Source organism: Myotis lucifugus, unplaced genomic scaffold (assembly GCF_000147115.1).
Source record: "Myotis lucifugus unplaced genomic scaffold, Myoluc2.0 scaffold_261, whole genome shotgun sequence".
In the NCBI taxonomy this organism is placed as follows: Eukaryota; Metazoa; Chordata; class Mammalia; order Chiroptera; family Vespertilionidae; genus Myotis; species Myotis lucifugus.
Genome location: NW_005871309.1, coordinates 1,140,416 through 1,162,621, shown reverse-complemented (window position 1 = coordinate 1,162,621; position 22,206 = coordinate 1,140,416).

Sequence of the window (22,206 nt, the reverse complement as noted above, 5' to 3'; positions counted from 1 at the left end):
GCATGGATGGACCTGGATATTATTATGCTAAGTGAACCTATTGCGCAGTTAGAGAATGACAAATATCACATGATCTCAGTTATATGTGGAACTTGAACAAAATAAACAAAATAGATCCAGAGACATAGAATCCAGACTGATAGATCTCAGAGGGAAGGAGAGTGGGGGGATGGGAAGAGATTTACCAAAGAACTTATAATTATACTAGAGGCCTGGTGCACGAATTTGTGCATGGGTGGGGTCCCTTAGCCTGGCAGGCAATCGGGGCCGATCAGGGCCGGCCGGCCAGGAGGAGGGACTGCGGGAGGTTGGCCGGCAATGGGAGGTTGTCTGTGGGAGCACACTGACCACCAGGGGACAGCTCCTGAGTTGAGCGTCTTCCCCCTGGTAGTCAGTGTGCATCATAGCTTCTGGACGGTTGTCTGGTTGTAACAGTTGCTCAGGCTTTTATATATATAGATATGTACAGACAGTAGTGTGGTGAGGCCTGAGGTGCGGTGGGGGTTAGGTGGAGGGGGGCAAAGTGTGGGAAAATGAGGAACATCTGTAATACTGCTAACAACAAAAAATTAAGAATTATGCATGCAAAATTTTAAACAAAAAATATATAATTAAAAAAAGAACTTTATCCAAACACTCTCCCTAATGCAAGAATCCTTTTTAAAAAATTCTTAATGTTGACATAATTGGAGGTATCCCCCTTTTCCCCACCCTTTTCCCACCTCCGCCCACCCTCACCTCCCTCTCCCTTGGCATTCACCAGCTATTGTCCATGTACATGGGGTATGTACATATGTTCTTTAGCTAATTCCTTAACCTCCTTTATCCAGTCACTGCCACCCTTCCTGCTGTGGCACTGGCCAGTCTGACCCAAGAATCCATTTACAATCATGAGGTTCTCCTTGGATGAAAGTACTAGGAGGTAAAATATTAGTTATTGTGAAGCCACTCTAAACCAGACTCTTTTCCTTTACATAGGACTTTTTATGTTTGAAACAAAATTAAATCTCTTGATGACTGTATTCCAATAGAGTTAATTTTGGTTATTGAAGCAACACAGAAAAGTAAACCTATTTCTCCTTGACACTGGAATAAGTTCAGATTTATGGCATGTTCTTGTGAGTATTTTCTTTTATATAAATGTTCTGATTGTTCCTTCAACCATTATTTATCTGATATGCTTTACAGATTCATCACTGTTTGAGCACTTCTACAACTTAATTCTAGTTTTTGTTATTATATTTGCTAATATAATTAGCAGAATTTAATAAAACATTATAATTAGAACAATCTTAGCATCATGCAATAACTATTTCTATTACAATGGTGTCTGGATGAAATGTTAATTGCATGTTTCAATTATTTTAATTTTTATGCTGCCTTCTGTAATGAGAAAATTCTTCCATAGGTTTCTGTTATTTATTCTGAATGAAAAACAATGCCAGATGAGATAATCCTTCAGTGTTTAACGTGTTGTGCATAGTTTTAGTCTTGTAACAGTTTTTCAGATTAGATAACATTTCATTCAGATGAACTCTGAGACAGTAATGAAAAAACATTACTTTATGAGTATTTGTAGAGAAGTGCTAAAAGCATAACATTCTCGTGTAAGTTTAACTAAGTGGCCTATAAAGCCTCTCCTAACATTTTAGAAACTACACCGTGGGATTTGAATTATTGGTGAAATTTGTGCCCGATATGGACTTTCGTATCTCTCTCTACCTCTCTTCTGTATACATTCTTGTCCAATGTAAATGGAGGCCACTCATTCTAATTTATACAATGGTCACCATTTGGGGCTCAGTCAGGATTTAAAAACAGAGTGAAAATAATGTTTTTAGTTTAGTTGCAGATGCAATGAGTGAATCAACTTCTGTTAAGAAAGTTAATCACTATATGACTTTAGAGTATCTGTAATGAAACCTGAAGCTGTTCTACTTGAGAAGGCAGGGTGCTTTGGAAAGGACAAGGATGCTGGAGAAAATAGAAGGCAGCAGGAAAAGAGGAAATCCAAATGCGAGATGGACTGACTCCATGAAAGAAGCCATAGGCATGACCTACAGGAGCTGAGCAGGGCTGTTTAGGACAGGACACTGTGGACATCACCCATCCTTAGGAGCTGACTCAGTGACAGGTGACACAATAAAATGGGGAACGTATTAGTACCAGGAGATATTTTGTTGTTACTTTCTGGAGTCATTTACCACATAATTGTAATGGTAAGCTGACATAATCATGCATTTTGTTTGCTCAGCCATTAACACATTCATTGATTATTAACTATGTGCCCGGCACTTGCTAAGCTTCAGGGATACAGCAGAAACTTAGACTATGACTTTATGAGGTGCTTTTGGATGAGATGCTGACATAAAATGAACTGTCCTCCAATTTAATTTTCTAATATTTGAATTTCTCTTAGCATGATCATCTGCCTTTCAAAATTTGTCAAAAAAAATGTATAAAGCTGACATTCTTATGACTGATTATTTGTTTTTCTCAGTCAGATGGGAGGGAAGATGAATTTTTTATATGTTTTTTCTTTGTGTGTTGTTGTTTTTTTTTAGTTTTAAAATGAAGAGTTTCATTCTTATTACTAATTATCCATTATTTGCTTTTCTTAGACACAGGGAAAGATTAGGTTTTTATATCTTTTTTTAACTTCTAAAATAAAGAGTTTGGACTAAGGGAGCTACATGTTTGCTTTCAAATTTGACTTCAGTTATTATCAGTGACAGAGATGCTTTATTTTATTTCAATTTGTTGTCCTCCTCTTTAAAAATTCTCCTCTTATAACAACCATTCGTTAGTCTTTTACACCTAACAATATTAAATATATTTCTTTCTTCATGCAATGTCTCTTTAAGTATTGAAGAAAAATGGAGGTCTCTGGTTTGAATAACCATATCTGGCATTCCATTAGGCTATCTGTAGGGGGGATCCCTCAGCCCAGCCTGCACCCTCTCACAGTCCAGGGACCCTCAGGGGATGTTCACCAAGGGGTCCTTAGCACTGCCACAGAGACAGGAGAGGCTCCTGCCACAGCTGTTGCGCTCACCAGCCATGAGCCTGGCTTCTGACTGAGCAGTGCTCCCCCTTTAGGAGTACACTGACCACCAGGGGGCAGCTCCTGCATTGAGCATCTGTCCCCTGCTGGTCAGTGCATGTCATTGCAATCATCATTCTGCAGCTTGGTCAATTTACATATTAGCCTTTTATTATATAGGATTTTTTTAATTTGGAAAATAATTTAATATTGGCATATTAAAAACTGGGAGAAAACCAGTGGAGAAGTTATTTGTTGCTGGAACTGTTGTTTTTCTTTTTCTTTAAATGTTTATTGTTTAAAGTATTACATACAGTATTACATATGTCTCCTTTTTTCCCCATTGACCTCTCCCTGGCCACCCTCACCCTCCAGCATATGCCCTCACCACCTCCCCTTAGTGTCTTTGTCTATTGGTTATACTTATATGCATGCATACAAGTCCTTTGGTTGATCTCCCCCCCGCCCCCCACCTCCTCCCCTGCCTTCCCTCTGAAGTTTGACAGTCTGTTCGATGCTTCTATGTCTCTGGCTCTATTTTTGTTCATCAGTTTATGTTGTTTATTAAATTCCACAAATGAGTGAGATCATGTGATATTTATCTTTCTCCAACTGGCTTATTTCACTTAGTATAATGCTCTCCATGTTTATCCATGCTGTTGCAAATGTTAAGAGTTCCTTCTTTTTTATAGTAGCACAGTATTCCATTGTGTAGATGTGCCACTGTTTTTTTAATCCACTCATCTGCTGTTGGGCACTTAGGCTATTTCCAAATCTTAGCTAGTCTAAATTGTGCTGCTATGAACATAGGGCTGCATATGTCCTTTCTGATTGGTGTTTCTGATTTCTTGGGATATATTCCTAGAAGTGGGATTACTGGGTCAAATGACAGTTCCATTTTTAATTTTTCCACAGTGGCTGCACCAGTCTGCATTCCCACCAGCAGTGCACAGGGTTCCTTTTTCTCTGCATCCTCGCCAGCACTTGTCATTTGTTGATTTGTTGATAGCCATTCTGACAGGCGAGATGGTATCTCATTGTCGTTTTGATTTGCATCTGTCAGATGATTAGTGACTTTGAGAATGTTTTCATATGTCTTATGGCCTTCTGTATGTCCACTTTTTGGAAAAGTGTCTGCCAATGTTATATCTGATAAGGGGCTAATCTACAAATTTATAGGGAAGTCATACATCTTAACAAAAGTAAGATAAACAATCCAATCAAAAAATGGACAAAGGACTTAAGTGAGAGAATTTAAAAAAATACTTGGCTGATAAAAATGATAATCAATGGCTTACATTTGCTTTGTTTTCCAAAACATAACTTTTCCTGAAACTTAAAAGAAAGAAGGGAAATGTGTGTGATTCTTTCATTGTCTGCTGCTTGCCACAGAGAGGAAAGATCCCTTTCCCACAGTAATGATGACTTGAGTACAGTCCATACACTTACCATTATTTGGTACTTAATTTTTCTATAATCAGTTAGAGAATATGTGTTTCAGAAACCAGCAAAGCCCTCATGGCATGGTACTGGAACATAAACATTGCATCCTAGAAGTCATGGAGCTCACAAGTAAAACTGCTCTGAGTAGAGATAATTATAATATTTTTGTAAAGGTTCTTATTGAGGATCGTAAGTTTGTTACTTAATTGGATTAGAGTTAGAAAACCAGTCAAAATACTTGTAAATGAAAGTCTATGAGAAATGGGAATTTGGCTTGGAACAATACACAGTAATGTAACATCCAGCAGCAGATATAAGATGAGTATTTAACTAAGGCCCAGAGAGATGATAAGTGGGGCTCAGGATGAACTTTGTACTCATTTGTTGCCAATCAGGAGGACTGAACGTACCGTTCCATTTTATAGAATGAATCAACAGCAAACAATATCCAGTGCTATAGGAAAAGGAAAAGCAATTATCACCCTAGATTCTCAAGTACAGACCTACCACTGTCCTGTGGATGTTGACTAATACTGGTTTTACTTTAGGCCTACTGAGACAGAATTTTGAAAGATGCTCTTTTTAAATGAGTATCCCAGTAGATGTTTTAAGATCATGCAAATTTGGAAAATATTGGTTCATAATATGGAAGTAATTATTAGTTGATGAAGAAGAGAATTTTAAAAATTATCGAATGAATCATTAAGTGTGAAAATAAAAAGTTTAATCCATTTAACTTAGATTTGGGTTCTCTAGGTATTGTAAAGAAAGACCAAATATTGGTAATTGATTTAGAGGTAGCTTCAGTGTTGTCTCACAAATGGTACTATTATGCGGTCTTCAACAGATAAATAACGCTTAGTATGTGCCTGGAACTCTTCCAATAAATTTGACATTTTGGTTATATAATCACCAAATATTGTCTGTGAAGACAATAAATATCAGTCTATTATTTTTTTGTTTGCTTATTTTCATTGTTAAGAAAATCTCTGGATTATAATTGATATTGTGGGGGAATTCTCACAACACTGTCTTAGGCATTCAGTAAGTTTATGGATGGTGGCAAAGCATAGGAAGACAAATTCAAAACCATAGTGTCTATTCAGTGCACACAAATCATTGCATCCTTCATGGTGGAGGTGTTGTAATATGATCACTCTAGCACCAAGTCTCCTCAAAAAAGAGTATTATGTGAGCAGTTCAGAGTTTGCTGCTAATATAAATTGAGCACTCTGTCTTTATGCAGCTAGGCAAGTCTCTGTGAGAGCAAGTTCATGTTGAGCCCATGGAGAGCCTGTATCCCTGCCACCATGGTATATGGTTCAGGAGCCCAATGAACAAACCCTTTACCGACCAAAGAAAGTGGGTGCTTAATTGATATCCACAGAGAGGTGCACTTGTATGGAGGACACAGGTACTCTGATTCTCTGGGTGCATTCAGAAAGATGGCACTCATATCACTTCTCCCAAAGTGAAGAAGCGATAAGAATGACTCCACAATTTTGGCCTAAGGAATTAGGAGAATGTGGTTGCTATTTATTGGGATGATTGTGAAAGGGAAAATCTAGGGTGTATGTTTTTGCTTTGAGAAGCCTCTTAGACATCCAGTTGGTGATGTCATATAGGCAGTTGGCTAGCCAAGGCTGATATTCAGGGAAGAAGACTGCTGAAAGATATACATTAACTGAAGGACTTGTATGCATGCATATAAGCATAACCAATGATGCAAGACACTGGGTGGGGGGGGGGTGAGGGCATGTGCCAGGGGAGAGGGGACCCGGGGGGAGGTCAGTGGGGAAAAAGAGGAGACATGTACTACTATTTTTAACACTTTAAACAATAAAAAAATAATAAAAGTCAGCAGTTTGGTTGACATTAAGGACAAAAGACAAAAGAAGTCAGTAGACAGAAGAGAGTATATTTAAGGACAAAATTCTAGGGCTCTCTAACATGCATGTGTCACACAGATGGAGGGGGAAAAGGAAATACCATCTCAGTTCAGAAACCACCTGCAAACTAATTATTTATTCATTATTCTGCAACTATTTCTTAAGTAACTACCATATCTGCTAGGCACAGTTCTAGTACATGGGATACATGAAGTGAGCCAAACAGGCAAATCTCCCTGGCCCACGGAGTTTACATCACTGCTTCGTTAGCCAACATTCTCTTCCTGTTCCAAAGTGTTTCCAACCTTCTCCACTTCCCACAAGTCCTGCCCCCTGTTTCCAACCTTCTCCACTTCCCACAAGTCCTAGTGCCTCCAAAGGAGTATACTGGACACCAACTTCACAAAGGAAACAGAAGCTAGAGATGGGAAATTTTCCTCATCAGACCTTCGAAACAGTTCCATCCCCTCTCTTTCCTACCTTCCTTTTAATGAAAAAGGTGCTCCTGGGAGCTGACCTAGGTCCTTACAAATTGGGATAGGTGTAATGATTTCTCCTGTCACACTGTGTTGCAACTGTGGCTTAATTACTTTTCCTGAGGAAAAGATTTATTTCTATTTTGTTCCCTGTTCTATTGCTAGAATCTAATGCTGAGAATCTACTGGCTGCACCTGAACTTTTGTGGGCAATGAATGAGTGACTGGAAGAATCTTTGCAGGGGAGACCTTGCCCAGGGCACTCTGGGAGCAGAGCCATTTCTTCGGCAGGGTGTAAGGAGCACCTTTACGCTTCCTAGCGGTGACTGCTCCAGGTTTCATCTCAGCACCATCAAATTCCAGCTTCAAGAATTCAGTTGGGGATTTAAATTTGCAGATAAGCTTCTGGCAGAGCTGTCTGGACCTTTGAGGGGCCTTTCAGACTCACCTGCCTGAGCAACGCTCCACATGATTCTCATACCTCTCTTGAACTTTCAGGGGTGAGCTCAAGTGGTATTTCTCATCCTTGGGAGCATCCCTAGAGCCAAGAGGTGCTCAAAGACCTGACCTGGAGGTGTAGCCCAACTTCTTTGCAGGAATTCCATAGAGATAATTATGTTGATCTGTTTACTGAGGCAACACACACGTTGGCTTCCTGGCTCTGGAAATTACTTAACCTAAGATCCAGAATTTAACTATTACTTGGGAATATGGTAACACGTAGCCAATATGGCTGTCCCCCAAAATAGATTGAGTAACTAAAAGTATTATTTATAGTCCCAGAGTTAAGGGCTTGGCCAGGGCACTTGCTGGGCTTTCCAAGTAGTCTTGTCCAGTAATGTCAGGACTGCAGAAGGACAATGAGACATTCAAGGTATCAGCCCAGCCACTAAATTCAGGGGCCAGTGTTTCAAAACCTCCATACCAGCTGATGATAACTTGCTGTTTGACACTTGTTACAGAGACTGTAAGCCTTTTCGGTGGCTGGGCTGTGTTTGGTTCTCGTTTGGATGCTGTCGCAATTCAGGGAACATTTAATGAGAAGGTATCTTATTTGTTTTTTTCTGGGAGGAAGGAGAAAAATGGAGGGTTAGAGTTTACATTGGCAAAGAACTAGTTGTCATTCACATTAGGCTGGAGAGGGGGATGTTTGGTTGTTTTTTGGGGGTGTCCTTGTCTTTGTTTTGTGTTCAGACATGATTCTAAGGAGTCTTGTTTTTTCTCCTTCCACCACAGTCAGGGGGTAATGTTTTCTAATTAATCTTTTGATTTGTTTGTTTGTTAATATCACCAGAGGATATTTTTTCCGTTGATTCAAATGGAAGGGAGGGGAGGGACAGAGAGGGAGAAACATCGATGTGAGAGAGATACATGGATTGATTGCCTCCTGCACACACCTCAACTGGGGCAGATTGAGCCTGCAACCAAGGTAAGTACCCTTGACAGGAATGGAACCTGAGACCTTTCAGTCTGCAGGCCAATGCTCTAACCGCTGAGCCAAACCAGCTAGGGCTAATTATTCTTAATATTCTGTAGAATTTTTTTAATGCTCAGTAGTATCACTACAGCCCAGCTGTTAGCTACCAGCTTTTAAAACCCGGCTTTAAAAAATTTTCTAAGCTTTAATTTTTAAACTTTCCAGTGTCTTTCATATTTCTCCCAATGCTTTTTATTGATTTTCTTGAGGCAGTGAAGGAATTGGAGTTAAAATGTCTTACATGTAGTTGATCCTTAATATTTTATATATTATCAATAAAAAATGAAGGAGGAGGTGTTCTTGATATATAGTTTATGTGCAGCTCTATTTTATTTTTCTCTAGGTAAATTCCTGGTTGGGTCTTCTAAATTAATTGTTTTCCCTTTATTTATATCTATTATTTATCCTCAGATTTCCCCCATAATTTCAATTGTCAAGTCAGAACCTCCCCTTTACTTGTCCTTAAAAGTATTTTCTGATTTTAAATTGAATATAAATTATTTACCTAAGCATGAATAGTCACATCCTGAGTTGATAAAACTTGATTAAAACTCACTAGATTTCATTTTTTCCAACATGAAAAATAGAGGTTTATGAATATGCACAGAGTGGGTTTTCATTTCAGCTTAATATAGGCTACATTCTCAAGTGTGCTTAATTATTCTTATAATTTAAGTAATTTAGATTTAAATATACTTTTGATTATATGACTCCATCAGCAAACATTCCTGGTGCTAAATGAGAATTTAAACATGATTGCTATCTTCGTCAACTAAAAGGTTTGAGAACTAAAATATCAGATATGAATATTGATTGGGCCAAAATAATGTAATAAAAAGTGTGTCATCCAATCTTGTCTATAGGGAAATAATCTTACAAACAGACAGTTGATAAAATAAGTTCAATCATATAACTTCACTAGAACAAAATAAAAGAAATAAAAACAGTTTATGGTTTTCCTATTGCAATTTACTTCTTTTCTACATAATGCCAGACACCATGGCAATTACTGGGAATTGTTCTTCAATGCCATCTACAACAATCACTACTGCCAATATGGGCCTTGCTCCTCTGGAGTTTACACTGCAGCAAGCCTAATATCCACATATGTTTTCCTCTAATATAAATGCCAAATTATTTTCTCAAAAAAAAAAATAAAGCTGCTAAAGTGCAGGAATGCCTTATCTATTGCCTAACCATTCAGATAATGTACTGTTTGTCACAACCTGGTGAGTTTTGTAATGTTTAGAAGCCATATTTACATGGCAATATACATAATGTTGCTGGGTTGAAGAATAGAATGAGTGGACGATTTCCTGGGAACACGAATTCTAAGGGGCAGTAAAACTTTCATGACTATGTAAAGAGAAGGGTGAAAAATTATTTACTAGACTTCACTCAAGGAAGTTTTATACACTGGACAGGAACACTCCTGGGGTGAGGTTTTAGGCAGCAAGTTACAGATGCTTGCTGCACTGTCTTCTACGGAGGTTAAATCCAGTTCATTGTAGGCATTTCGTTGTGTTGTTAGCAAATGCCATCTGAAACAATGTACTAGCAGTTATCCTCTGCCCTTCCTGCAAGCAAATCTAAACATCTCCTCCAAATAGTGCTAACCTAGTTAGACAATACTAATTAAAAGAGAAACCAGGCTAACAGTATTTCTTTCAAGTAATTTCTGCACAATGTATTTATGTATATGGATAAAATAATTCTTAACTTCTCACAAAACTAAGAATATGTTTTAATGCCATAGAATTTATGGTATGTACCTGATTATAGACAGGGGGGTTATCTTCTTTTTCATTAACAATCCATAGCTATTGCTTGGGGTTATAGAAAGGTTTTTTCCCTTAATTTCCCATTGTTTGTTTGTTTAATTAATAGATTTTATTTTTAGAGCAGTTCTAGATTCACAGCAAATGGAGCAGAAGACGCAGAAAGTTCCCATGTATCCATGGCCCCCACACAGGCACAGCCCTTCCCACTATCCACATCCCACTCTGAAAAGTCTTATTCCAAACTGGAATGAACTCCTTTTACCTTTGAAATACCTGATCACCAAAGTATGTCAATAAATGTTTTGTGTGGGTTTTTTTATCTGGTAATCAACTAACTTTTGATAAAAAATGTTCATTGATTATTGCTTTTCTACTAATTGAATTATTCTTACCTTTTAACATTAAATATATGTGTATATATATGGAAAAGGTATGTATCTACAGATATGTATAAGTACATATTTTCTATATATCTCTAACTTTTCTGTAATCAATATGTTTATTTCTTTACCTTTTACACCTAAGATTTGAAGTACTAGAAGTTTTCTGATTCCATTTTGTGTTTAATTAAATGTGTGTGTGTGCATACATATGTATATGCCTATGTCCATGTACCTATATGCATTATTAAGGTAGTCAGGATTTTGCTTCAGAAAAGTCATCAATTTTTAAAATGTGCATTATATTTTAAAAGAAAGATTCCAAGTCATTTTTATGCAATAAACGCTGAAAACTAATACCTGATTTTGAAAGTTACATAAGTGGGATCATGGTATATGAATTTGTGGGAAGCTGCTTCTTTCTTGCAACATTTTTGGGAGCTCAATCTCTGTTATATGCAGTTTAAGTTCATTTCAATTTTGCATTATTCCATTAAGTGAATAGAGGACTATGTTTTGCTAGTATAGCCATGATTAATATTTGTGTTGTTTTTGTCCTTTTTTAAAAATTACAATGATGTTTTGCATGGTCTTTGGTTTTGCTCTATGTGCACATATAGAATAACTTCTCTAAGATATATATATATATATATATATACAGTATATGTGTGTATATATATATATATGTGTATATATATATATATATATATATATATATATATCCCTAGAAATACAATTACTAGCAGCCAAGATATATACATTTTCATCTTTACTAGATAATGCCAAATTTTTCATAGATGGTTATATAAATGTATAATTTGCATTAGGAGTGTTTATTATTTATGAATAAAAATTGTCTACAGTGGGTATCAGACTTCATAATATTTTTAGTCTTTGAGATGCTCAGTTGAATTCATTTGTAATTTTAAAGTAAATATTTCTGATTATTTATGAAATTCAATATGACTTCATATATTTCCTGGCTTTTTGGATTTCCTTTTTTTGTCAAAATTCTGTTTCAATCTTACGTCAATTTTTCTATTGAGTTGTCTGTTTTTTAAAATCACAATCATTTTTTATAAAGTTCCATTTATATTGTTAGTACTGTATGCCTCTCCCTTTTTCTTTGTCATTTTATTAGAGGTTTATCAATATATTTTATCTTTTCACAGAATCAGCTTTTGGTTTCAATTATTGTCTATATCATTTTTCTGTTTTCAATTTTATTGATTTCTGTCCTTAGTTCTAGTTTTTTCCCTTCTGTTCACTTTGAATTTATTTTGTCTAACATTGGGGCACAGATTATTGATTTCAGATCTTTCCATTTTTAAAGTATCTGCAGTTCCATTTGGATCTGTCCTTCAGGTGGGGCGCCCAGCGACTTCTGGGATCTTTGTGAAGGTCCGTAAAATCAATCTGACCCGTTCATGTGAATTTCAGAGGTGAACCCAAGAAATAAAATACTATGCTAAGAGGTAATCTTCCCAAGTATTCCCTTTGTTCAGTTTTACTAGTATTTTCATTTTCTTGTAGTTCTTCTTTTTTTGTTTTCTAGCTAGAAATCTGGGGCTCTCTTTCCCTTATTCTGTAGTGTACCACCTGTGACTATGTCTGCATCCAGGGCTAAGTGGTATAAAGATAGGAGAAAATAAATGTGTTAACCTCACCAGCAGCTTGGTAACACTTCAAATTCTGGCTTTCTTCACAAATCTCCTTGTTAATATTGACTTTTCAATGTCCTCAAGTAGCTGTGCTATGCATTCTTTCCAGGTGATATGCTGTGTTTAATTGGTCTTGAATTGAATGGCATTAGGTTAAGAGAACTTGGTCTGTATGTTGCTGAGTTTTTAAAATTTATTGAGACTTGTTTTAGAACTGAAACATAATCAATTTTTGTGAAAGTTCCATCTAAAATTGTAAAGAACTTATCTTCTCTAATATCTATGTGCAACATTCGGTGTATTTTCAATACATTTTCAAAGATTTGTATTTGTGTAGTTCAAGTATGATGCATGTCACTTGATTTATTAAATATTAAAGAAATGTAAGGTGTTATCTCAGTTTTAAAGAACAATTTTCAAATTCTCTTTAGATTTTAGCAAATATATTTAGGTGAAAGAGAGGCAGACAAAGATTTAGAATTATTTCTTCCTGATAAATTGAGCAATGACAGTATTGAGTCTTTTTATGCCTAATATTACTTTTGTTGTTGTTGTTGTTGTTAATCCTCACGTAAGGCTATTTTTCCTTTGGTTTTTAGAGAGAATGGAAGGGAGGGGAAGAGACACAGAGAGAGAAAGATTGATGTGAAAGAGACACATGGATTGGTTGCCTCCTGCATGCACTCTGGCCAAGGCCTGGATCCAGCCTGCAACCAAGGTACATGTCCTTGACTGGAATTGAGCCCGGGACCCTTCAGTCCGTGGGCCAATGCTTTGTCCACTGAGCAAAAGCAGCTAGGGCTGACTAATATTACTTTTTGTTTTATTTCTCTTTTCACCCTTTTTTTTTTAGAATTTTTTTTTTAAATATATTATTTCTTATACCCTCACTTTCATTGCAGTCAGGGAGACAAGAATCTTGACAGAGTCCTAGTGGTGACATCGAAGGTGGAGGCCAGGAATGTGATATTTATATTCTTTGGAGAGCCTGATTTAAGGTGCTTTTTCAATATGAAAAATGATGAAGATTAGACAAAATTTCTGATATAATAGCTAGGGTTGTCACACACAGAAAAGTGAGGGTTTTGAAGTGAGCATTTATGAATAAAGAGTCTTTTTTTGTTCTGAGGATGGAGGAAATGCTACTCTAGTTAATTGTTCTAGTTAATGGATTTTCATGAAGTTCCTTATCTGAGTGCTGATTATGAGATTAAATCTGACTTCATATGTTTATTGGTTTTTTGCATTTTCTTTTTTTGTCAAGATTGTGTTTCAATCTATGTTAATTTTTCTATTGAGTTGTCTGGTTTTGTTGTACTTAAATATGCATTCCAAATAAAAAAATCATTGATTTAGATATTATTCAAAGCCAAATAACTAAAGTTATTTACAACTTCATCTTACTGAGCAAAAATGTCCCAGTTTTAATAAAGTCGTATTAAGGCAGAAAGTAGAACACTCAAGTCATGTTAATGTAAGTTAAGTGTTTGTAGATAATTTCAATTCTCACATTTATTTATTACCAGAGGCTCGGTGCATGAAAATTCGTGCACTCGAGGGGGTTCCTCAGCCTGGCCTGCACCCGCTCACAATCCAGAACCCCTCCCGTAGGGTCCCTAGGCCTGGCCTGAGGTCAGGGCCTATTGGGGCTTTCCTTCCCCTGGCTGCAGGCAGCTGGCCCCAACCCCCGACCCTGACACTGCTTGCCATCTGTGCAGCACTGTCCCCCACTCCCCTGCCACCGGCGGCCTCCCCCTGCAGGCGACAGGCTGGAGTGTGATGGCGTGGCTGGCCTGGGCCTCCCTCTGTGGGGGGCTCACTGGCCCGGTTGCACACCTGCCACAGAGCTGCTGCTGGTGGCCTGGGCCTCCCTCTTTCTTTGCTGGGGGGCGGGGCTAGCCCTGCAAGGGGCCGTCTGCCTACCTGATCACCTCTAACCACTTGCCTGCCTACCATATCACCCCTAACTGCTTGCTGGTGGGCAGGGCCAGCCCTATGAGGGGCCATCTGCCTACCTGATCACCCCTAACCACTCTGCCTGCCTTCCTGATCACACCTAACTGCTTGCTGGGGGGCAGGGCCAGCCCTGTGAGGGGCCATCTGCCTACCTGATCGCCCCTAACCACTGGCCTGCCTACCTGATCACCCCTAACCACTGGCCTGCCTACCTGATCACCCCTAACCACTCTGCCTGCTTGCCTGATTGCCTCTAACTGCTTGCTTGTGGACGGGGCCAGCCTGATGAAGAGCCTGGTGGTTCTGGTTTCTGGTCATTACAGTCGTTACGCTTATGGTGGCTGCCCTTTTATTATATAGGATAGGTATCTTTGAACTCTATTTTTCCCATAGGTTTATTTTCCTTTTAGATTAATTCTTATCCCTGATGTACTTATATTTGAGTCCATTTTATTTTTGCTTTTTGTGGATTTTTTACTTTTTCCCTACTCACTTGTTTTTGGATATTGTTGAGTGAAGGGATACTCCATTTCTTTTAGCATCTTAAATTTGCCCTAGAGCTTAGGTCTAAATTTACAAGGTCAGTCCTACTTCATATTTGCCATTTGATCCACCTATATTTTTTCCTCCAGTTTAATTTATTTAAACACCAGCTAGAACTAAAATGGCTCCTGAGAATGGACATGATGTCCAACATGGTATATTAATTCCTAATTGTTTTGAGGTTGGTTTATGTTTTTTGAATATAAAAGTCTAGTTTTTCTAACTGTTGAATGGCATACAGCAGGTTTGGTTTCAAATTGAAAGCTCACATGACTGGTTATAAGTAGCCCCAGAGAATACTCAAAATGAATATCTCATGAAACAAATTTACATTAGATCTGTGTAGGTTTGAGCCTCAGACTAAAGAATTCATATCCAAGGATATAATTCTATTATTTTCATCTCTGAAGTCATCAAGTCTTCAGGGAAATTTTTTTATTTTTGCCATCATTTGAGCAGACACTATACTTCTTATTAAAGGATTACTACTTTCTTACAATGTCAGTGATCCAGATGTCCAGTCACTTTGAGTAATATCTAAATCAATGATTTTTATTTGGAATGCACATTAAGTACAAAATCCTGGATTAGTACTCAAAAAAAGAAGTTATTTCCTACATGGCTCCATTTATGAACAATGTCTAATTTACGATTGATAATTTGGTAACTAAAATTTAGTTTTAAAATATTGTAATTTTGTTTCCATACCTAGGAATACATGAAAGGAAGGTGCAAATCATAACCCTAACATTCCTTAAGTCCCCTTCTCTTTTTGCCTACATTTTTACATCCCCCAGACTTAATCCTTTTCTGCCCAAACCATAAACTATTCCCTCACTTTACCAACTTGTTCTCTTTATCTTTCTCAGCTCTTAGTGATCGATATTGATTCAAATAATTGTTTCTTGTGCTCCTTCCTTCTCTTCAGTCAAACTCTGCCCTTTCCTTCCTACATGCCAATGAAAGGATAGACTCTAGGAATAGACACAACACAGTAGGACAGCAGGAGGATAAAATTGGGCAGAATTTCAGACCAGGAGATTCTGAATACACCCACAATAGGATTCTTGTCACATTTTGTATACTCAACACCAGTTGATCATCCCCTAAAGTTGTTTCCACTGTATCGCCTAAAGCCTCTCATGAATTTTGATCTATCTCTAGTTGACTTATGTAAGTTCCACCCCCGTCCTCAGTCCTTTCTTCTCTAATCATGGGGTTTAGGAGGAGCTCTGCAATTCTGCCCACTTATCTCTCAATTTAATTTAGAATTATTCAGCACCTGAGCTAGTCTCATCTTTCCTGTACTTGCAGAACTTTCTAAACATATTAGACTTGTTCATTATACCCTACTTATTTGTATAGGCATTTCAACTATATGTTTTTCTTTTTAATTTATATGCAATTCAGAAAAGTAAAGAGTGGAATGTATGTCCAATCTCTATATTTTAAGCTTATCTGCAATAAAATTTTCTATCACAAAATTGCTGCATATTTAATAGAGATGAAATATTAAAAGCATGAGCAATCCAACAACATGTTTTGAAATTTAGGGCAGTTTTCTCCTCTATAATTATAAGGATTTATTGGGTCAAATAGATTTATGGAAATTGATTCATATGGAGACAAGAAAAAAATCATAGAAAAGACTGATAAAATAACATCTGCATTTTGGTCACAGTTTTCTGGTCATATTTATATTGGAGCTATTTCTGAAAAACTTGTTTTATAGGTAAACCTTAGATCATTAAACTATTTTTTGGGATATCTACATTATTGAAACCGGGAATGGTGTTTGAATACTGCCAAACATTTGAATGACATATGAGGAGAAAAGGGCCACAAAAAAAAAAATTACATGCATTTGGAATAGAAAGAAAATATCGAATGCTTAACCAAACCCCCAACAGTTTTTATTCAATTGCTTGACAATCAGTAGATATAGGCTGATCGGGTCCCAGCATTTAAAAAATATTTGGCAGTGTACAAAACATAAATCTGTGCTTTGGAAGTCACTTGTTTAGAACACAACTCTACAAAGTATCACATTACAAATAAATACATATTTGACTCCCTTGCAAATTGAAAAATATTAATTACTTACTGAAGTCTCAAGTACAGGTAGAAGTAAAGGGACCAGGAAAGTGGTTGGTGGCTTGTGTTAATAACAGTCTGAGGCTAAACATTCTAAACATTTATGAGACATGTCAAATTTTCACATTTTCTACCAATTTTGCCTATTATTCTCTTTTTACCCCTCAAGACTCTAGCCGTTCTCTCTTTAGTCTTTCTTCTCATTTCTGGAACAACTCTTTTCTTCTTTAGACTGAGATGAAATGTCTAATTTGTGTAGACAACCCAACTCTAGACCAAATTTATTATTGAATAGCATTGCTTTGTCATTACAGCTTCAGCTTTTCAATCTCACAAACTTGCATTTGAATGTGAGCTTTGCCATTAAACTACAGCAATAATAATACTTTCTTAGTGGCATCAATAATAAATGTACAGCAAATACTTACAATGCATTTGTAACTATTTGATTGGTACAAAGTTTGTGATCAGAAAACAAAAACTAGTATTTGTCAAATGCATGAATTTGATATTTTTCCATCAAAATTAATTTACAAAATTATCTGTATCTAAATTTAAGTTTTAAAAATAATTCCCTGAATGAACTAGGTGAAATTAATATTTAAAATAGCTTTTTTTTTTGCCCCCCTAACCAGTTTGGCTCAGTGGATAGAGCATTGGCCTGCGAACTAAAAGGCCCCAGGTTCGATTCTGGTCAAGGGCATGTACCTTGGTTGCAGGCACATCCCCAATAGGAGGTGTGCAGGAGGCAGCTGATCAATGTTTCTCTCTCATCAATGTTTCTAACTCTCTATCTCTCTCCCTTCCTTTCTGTAAAAAAAATCAATAAAATATATTTAAAAAAAATAAAAGAAATAAAATTAGGGCTTTAAACTTTACAATGTGCTAGTTATCCCATCAATGTATTTTTAAAAGCAAATTATTATTTTCCATGATCGAAATTTGTCCAAGACACTTGGTGATGCTGAACAAGTGAGTTAAAACTTTTTCTTAAAAATAAAATTAGGGCCCTGACCGGTTTGGCTCAGTGGATAGAGCATCGGCCTGTGGACTTAAGGGTCCCGGGTTCGATTCTAGTCAAGGGCATGTACCTTGGTTGCAGGCACATCCCCAGTGGGGAATGTGCAGGAGGCAGCTGATGGATGTTTCTAACTCTCTATCCCTCACCCTTCCTCTCTGTAAAAAATCAATAAAATATATTTTTAAAAAAATAAAAGAATTACAATGTGCTAGTTATCCCATCAATGTAAAAAAAAACAAAAACAAAAACAAAAACAAAACAAACAAACAAAAAAACCCGACATTTTATATGAAAACCAAGTCTAATCACTTGGAAACCTACAAAACATATAGGACTTTTAATTTCAAATCTAGTACTTTTCCCTTATGTCATTAGACAAAATCTGTTTTTTCCAAATGTGGTTTATCTACAAATCACCTGAAGTCCATAGAACACATTTATTTTTGTGCAAAACCCAGATCTATTGAATAAGAATCACTGTGTAAATGTCCGAGGAAATGCACCCCACCTCCCATGCAATTCTAATGAAGAGCAACTCTTGGAAAAGATAGAAGACTTTCAAAGCCCCTTTTAACTTCTGTTTTCTAAATCTGTTTCAGGAAAGAAATGTTCATTTTAATGTACGACATTTGCTTAAACTGAGTAAAATTTCATGGCAATTAAATAATCAAATTTCTTACAAATAAAAAAATCCATGTTATATCAGGAATAGAAGCAAAATAAGCAAAATTCTTAATTTAGTTTTGACTTTAATCACACTTTTTGGTACAGTAATCAAGGAAAATGATGCTGATTTTGTTTTGCCTTTGAAGCTAATATATATGTCCTTGGAAATACGATTACAAATATGGCCAAACTTTCAGTGATAACTTACTCTTTGAATATTTTTCTCCTAGAATGTGGAAAGTGAAATATATGCGGGACTATAAAAGTTATATAATTTATATAAGTATTGTTTCCAATGAAATTTCCTTTATTTGCTCATCATATCCAAATCTTTCAAAATCATATTAAGTTAATGTTAAAATTAATTGTTTTAAAAGTTTTAAGTTGATCAGTTTGAATTTTTATATCCTAAAACACAAAGCATTTTCAAACCATTAATAATATGAAATTTAAAAGGATATTGCCCCTACATCTCCACTAAACTCTCTTCCGATACCACAAAGTCTATACACTTTTTCTGATTAATACAGATTTTCAATATTTCCACATACTTTATACAAAGAATTCTTGTTTAATTTATTATTGGTAAGTAAAGTTTCTTTGATAATGACAGAACAATATACATAATTGAATAGCTAAATTCAAAATTAAAATTATATCTTGGAACCCATATTTAACTACTCTTGAAATCATTATAAAAATCAAATACCAACACTAAAGACATTTTTACTGTTATTACTAAGGAGAGCACAGTAATTGGAATCATCATCAGAACAGAAACCTCTGTCTTCTATATTGTCAGCACTAGTAACAAAGGTATCTACATTAATCATTGTATTAAATATTCTAGGTTACTAAGATAAGATTGTAAACCCTTAAAATAACTTCACTAAGTTTTGTCTCTTTTATAGAAGCTGAGAATTTTTATCATATGGTATCATTGAAACAACATTGTTTTTCTCCCCAAGCATTATTATTGCAAGGGAGTTACATTTCAAAAACAACCCCAGACAATTGCATCTTCTTATATATCATTGTGCCTTCAATTCATTTTGCCTTTAACTAAAGTATACATTAAGTATAGCAGAGAATTGTCTTACCATTAACAAACATTAAAATTAATCTTATCAATATTACAGGAGAGATATAATTGCATTACTTGTTAGTATACTGGCATAAATTGCTAACTAAAAGACCTAGGAATAATTATTAAGTATGTTTTGAAAATGATAATCAAGGAAAGTATTTGCCCCACATAAACTTACATATTTACTAAAATATCTCAGGTTACCCCTGCAAATATCATCCATTTATTGTGCAATGTGGCTTACACTGTGACTAGGGGAATTTCAAGAGGATGAAGTCCTGGAGGAAATTCTGATTCCCTGTAATTCTCCACTCTGCTGGAAGGACTCCACTAATACAATCAATTTGCTAGTGGAGCGTGAGCATGTGCACTGGAAGTTGTGGTTTCTCTGGGGATGACAGCGGGAGAGCTTTGCTGGCTGAGCCACCTGAAGAGAATCTAAAGCAATGGCTTCAGCTTTTGCAGCTAGCAGAGCAGCCTCGGCTGGTTAAGGAGGCTTTTGAGACCTGACAAACCTCTGGAGGGAGGTGCACTTCTCAATCTGCTGTATACTATCATCTCCATGTCCACATGGTTCTCCTGGTGCTTGGAGGGGAACTGTGGAGGAGCAATACATTGTTGTCCTGAATTGCACCTGGTCTGGCAGTTGAGAAGGCCCTCTCTCATTTGTTTGTGCCTCTCACTTGTACTGGGAAAGGTTTTAGATGATCAATTACTGCATTTCACATCTCAGGGTGTGGAAATCCATTTATTTTTTATTTTTATTTTTTGGGGATCTCCATTTTTTGTTTTTTTACATCATTACATGTTGGTCATTCAAACAAAGATCACTGTTTTTACTACTGGCTGCAGAATTCAAACTGCAATAGAGACCCCAGAAATCAAACCTAGTGAACCCACACAGTAGGTTAAAAAATTATTACCTAATCAACTTGAAGGGGGAATCCAATATGAGAAATCAAAACAAGAGGTTACCATTCTCCATTCTGGATAAATAAAGAGAAGCAGAGAGAACTATCAATCCTATCTAATAAAAGAGTAATATGCAAATTAACCAACAAAGATGGCAGCGCCCATAGCTGCTGGGTGGTGGCGGTGGTGACCAGGGAGCAGGCAATCGGGGCCACAGGCAGCACCCCGCAGGGCCTGCTGGGCGGTCGCCATGGCGACCGGGGAGCAGGCAATCAAGACCTGCAGGCAGCACCCAGGAGGGCCTGCTGGGCGGTCACCACGGTGACCCGCGAGCAGGCAAGGGTGCCCCCAGGCAGCACCCAACAGGGCCTGCTTGCCCATCCCCGTGGTGTGGAGCAGGCAGGCCCCGCAGAGAGCAGAGAACCAGGGGGAGTGGGCCCAAGCCATCAGTAGCACATCCCCTGAGGGCTCTCAAATTGGAGAGGGTGCAGGTCGGGCTGAGGGACCTCCCCGCCTTCCCCCTACCCTCCCCCCCCCGTGCATGAATTTCGTGCACCGGGCCTCTAGTATAATAACATTGAAGGAGAAAAGATATAGTATGCAATTGTTGATTATCTTAAATCTTGCAATTTAAAAGTGAAAAGCAGAATAACTCCTTTTGGTAACTTATCTAGGTAAAGAATAAGTATCATAGAGTACAGAGGAAAAATACAAAGAACTGAATAACTGAAAAGGAAAAAGACTGGAAGGATAATTATAATGGTTCATAGTTTCAATGTAAATGAATGATGCTGTTATTGAATACTTCAAATTACGGGCTTAGTACATATTTTCGAAGCAGAAGAGACTGTATAGAAATATAATGATAGTTGGCACTCAAAAATTCTAAATTATTTAAACAAAGCCCAGAAATTCAGAGTTGGAGCAAAGCAGATGATTGCAATGTAGTGTTGTTGTGGCACACGGCCCAAGAGAAGGACAGCCGGCACCCAGAGGAGTCAGGAAAGGTCCTTTATTGTGCAGCGCTGCTCGTCCTGGGGACTTTAATCCAAAGCCTGAACTGACAATGTGGGAGGCTTTGATATATACAGTAGGTCCTCGGGTTACATGGAGATCCGTTCCTATGGTGCTACTTAATGCGATTTGATTTTCGCCGTAAGTCAGAACCCACCTACATAAGCACCTACTTCACTCACATGGAGCACATACACAGCAGTAATGAAGTGAAACAGTAAAAAAAATTTAAAAGAAAGATAACAATTCCTGACCTTTACTTGTGGTAAATACATAATAAAAAAACATAAAGCACATATGTATGTTGGGGTCCAACCCCAACGGGTCCAGGGATCCCCAAAGGTGTGGACGGAGTCGGCAAAGAATGAATGACATGGAAACTGGGTTCAGTTCATCAGCATAGCGAGGTTCTCCCTCCAGGATCTCCAGCGAAGTTCTGGTTAGGAACTCCAACCAAGTTCTGGTGCCATGTTCTCTCGCTAGGTTCTCCAGCCAGGTTCTCCATGTTCTCCATCCAGGTTCAGTCACCAGGTTCTTTAGCCAGGTTCTATCCAGGTTCTTTTGCCATGTTCTGTCTAGGTTCTCCAGTGAAGTTCTGTAGCCAGGTTCTGTCCAGGATCTTTTGCCATGTTCTCTCCCTAGGTTCTGGTTAGGATCTGACGAGGTTCTGATGAGGATCTGATGTTTATTGTCTTGTTACATCTATATTTATACCAGCTGATTTTAATCCTGTCAATTTCTATTACAAAGGTTAAGGCGTTTC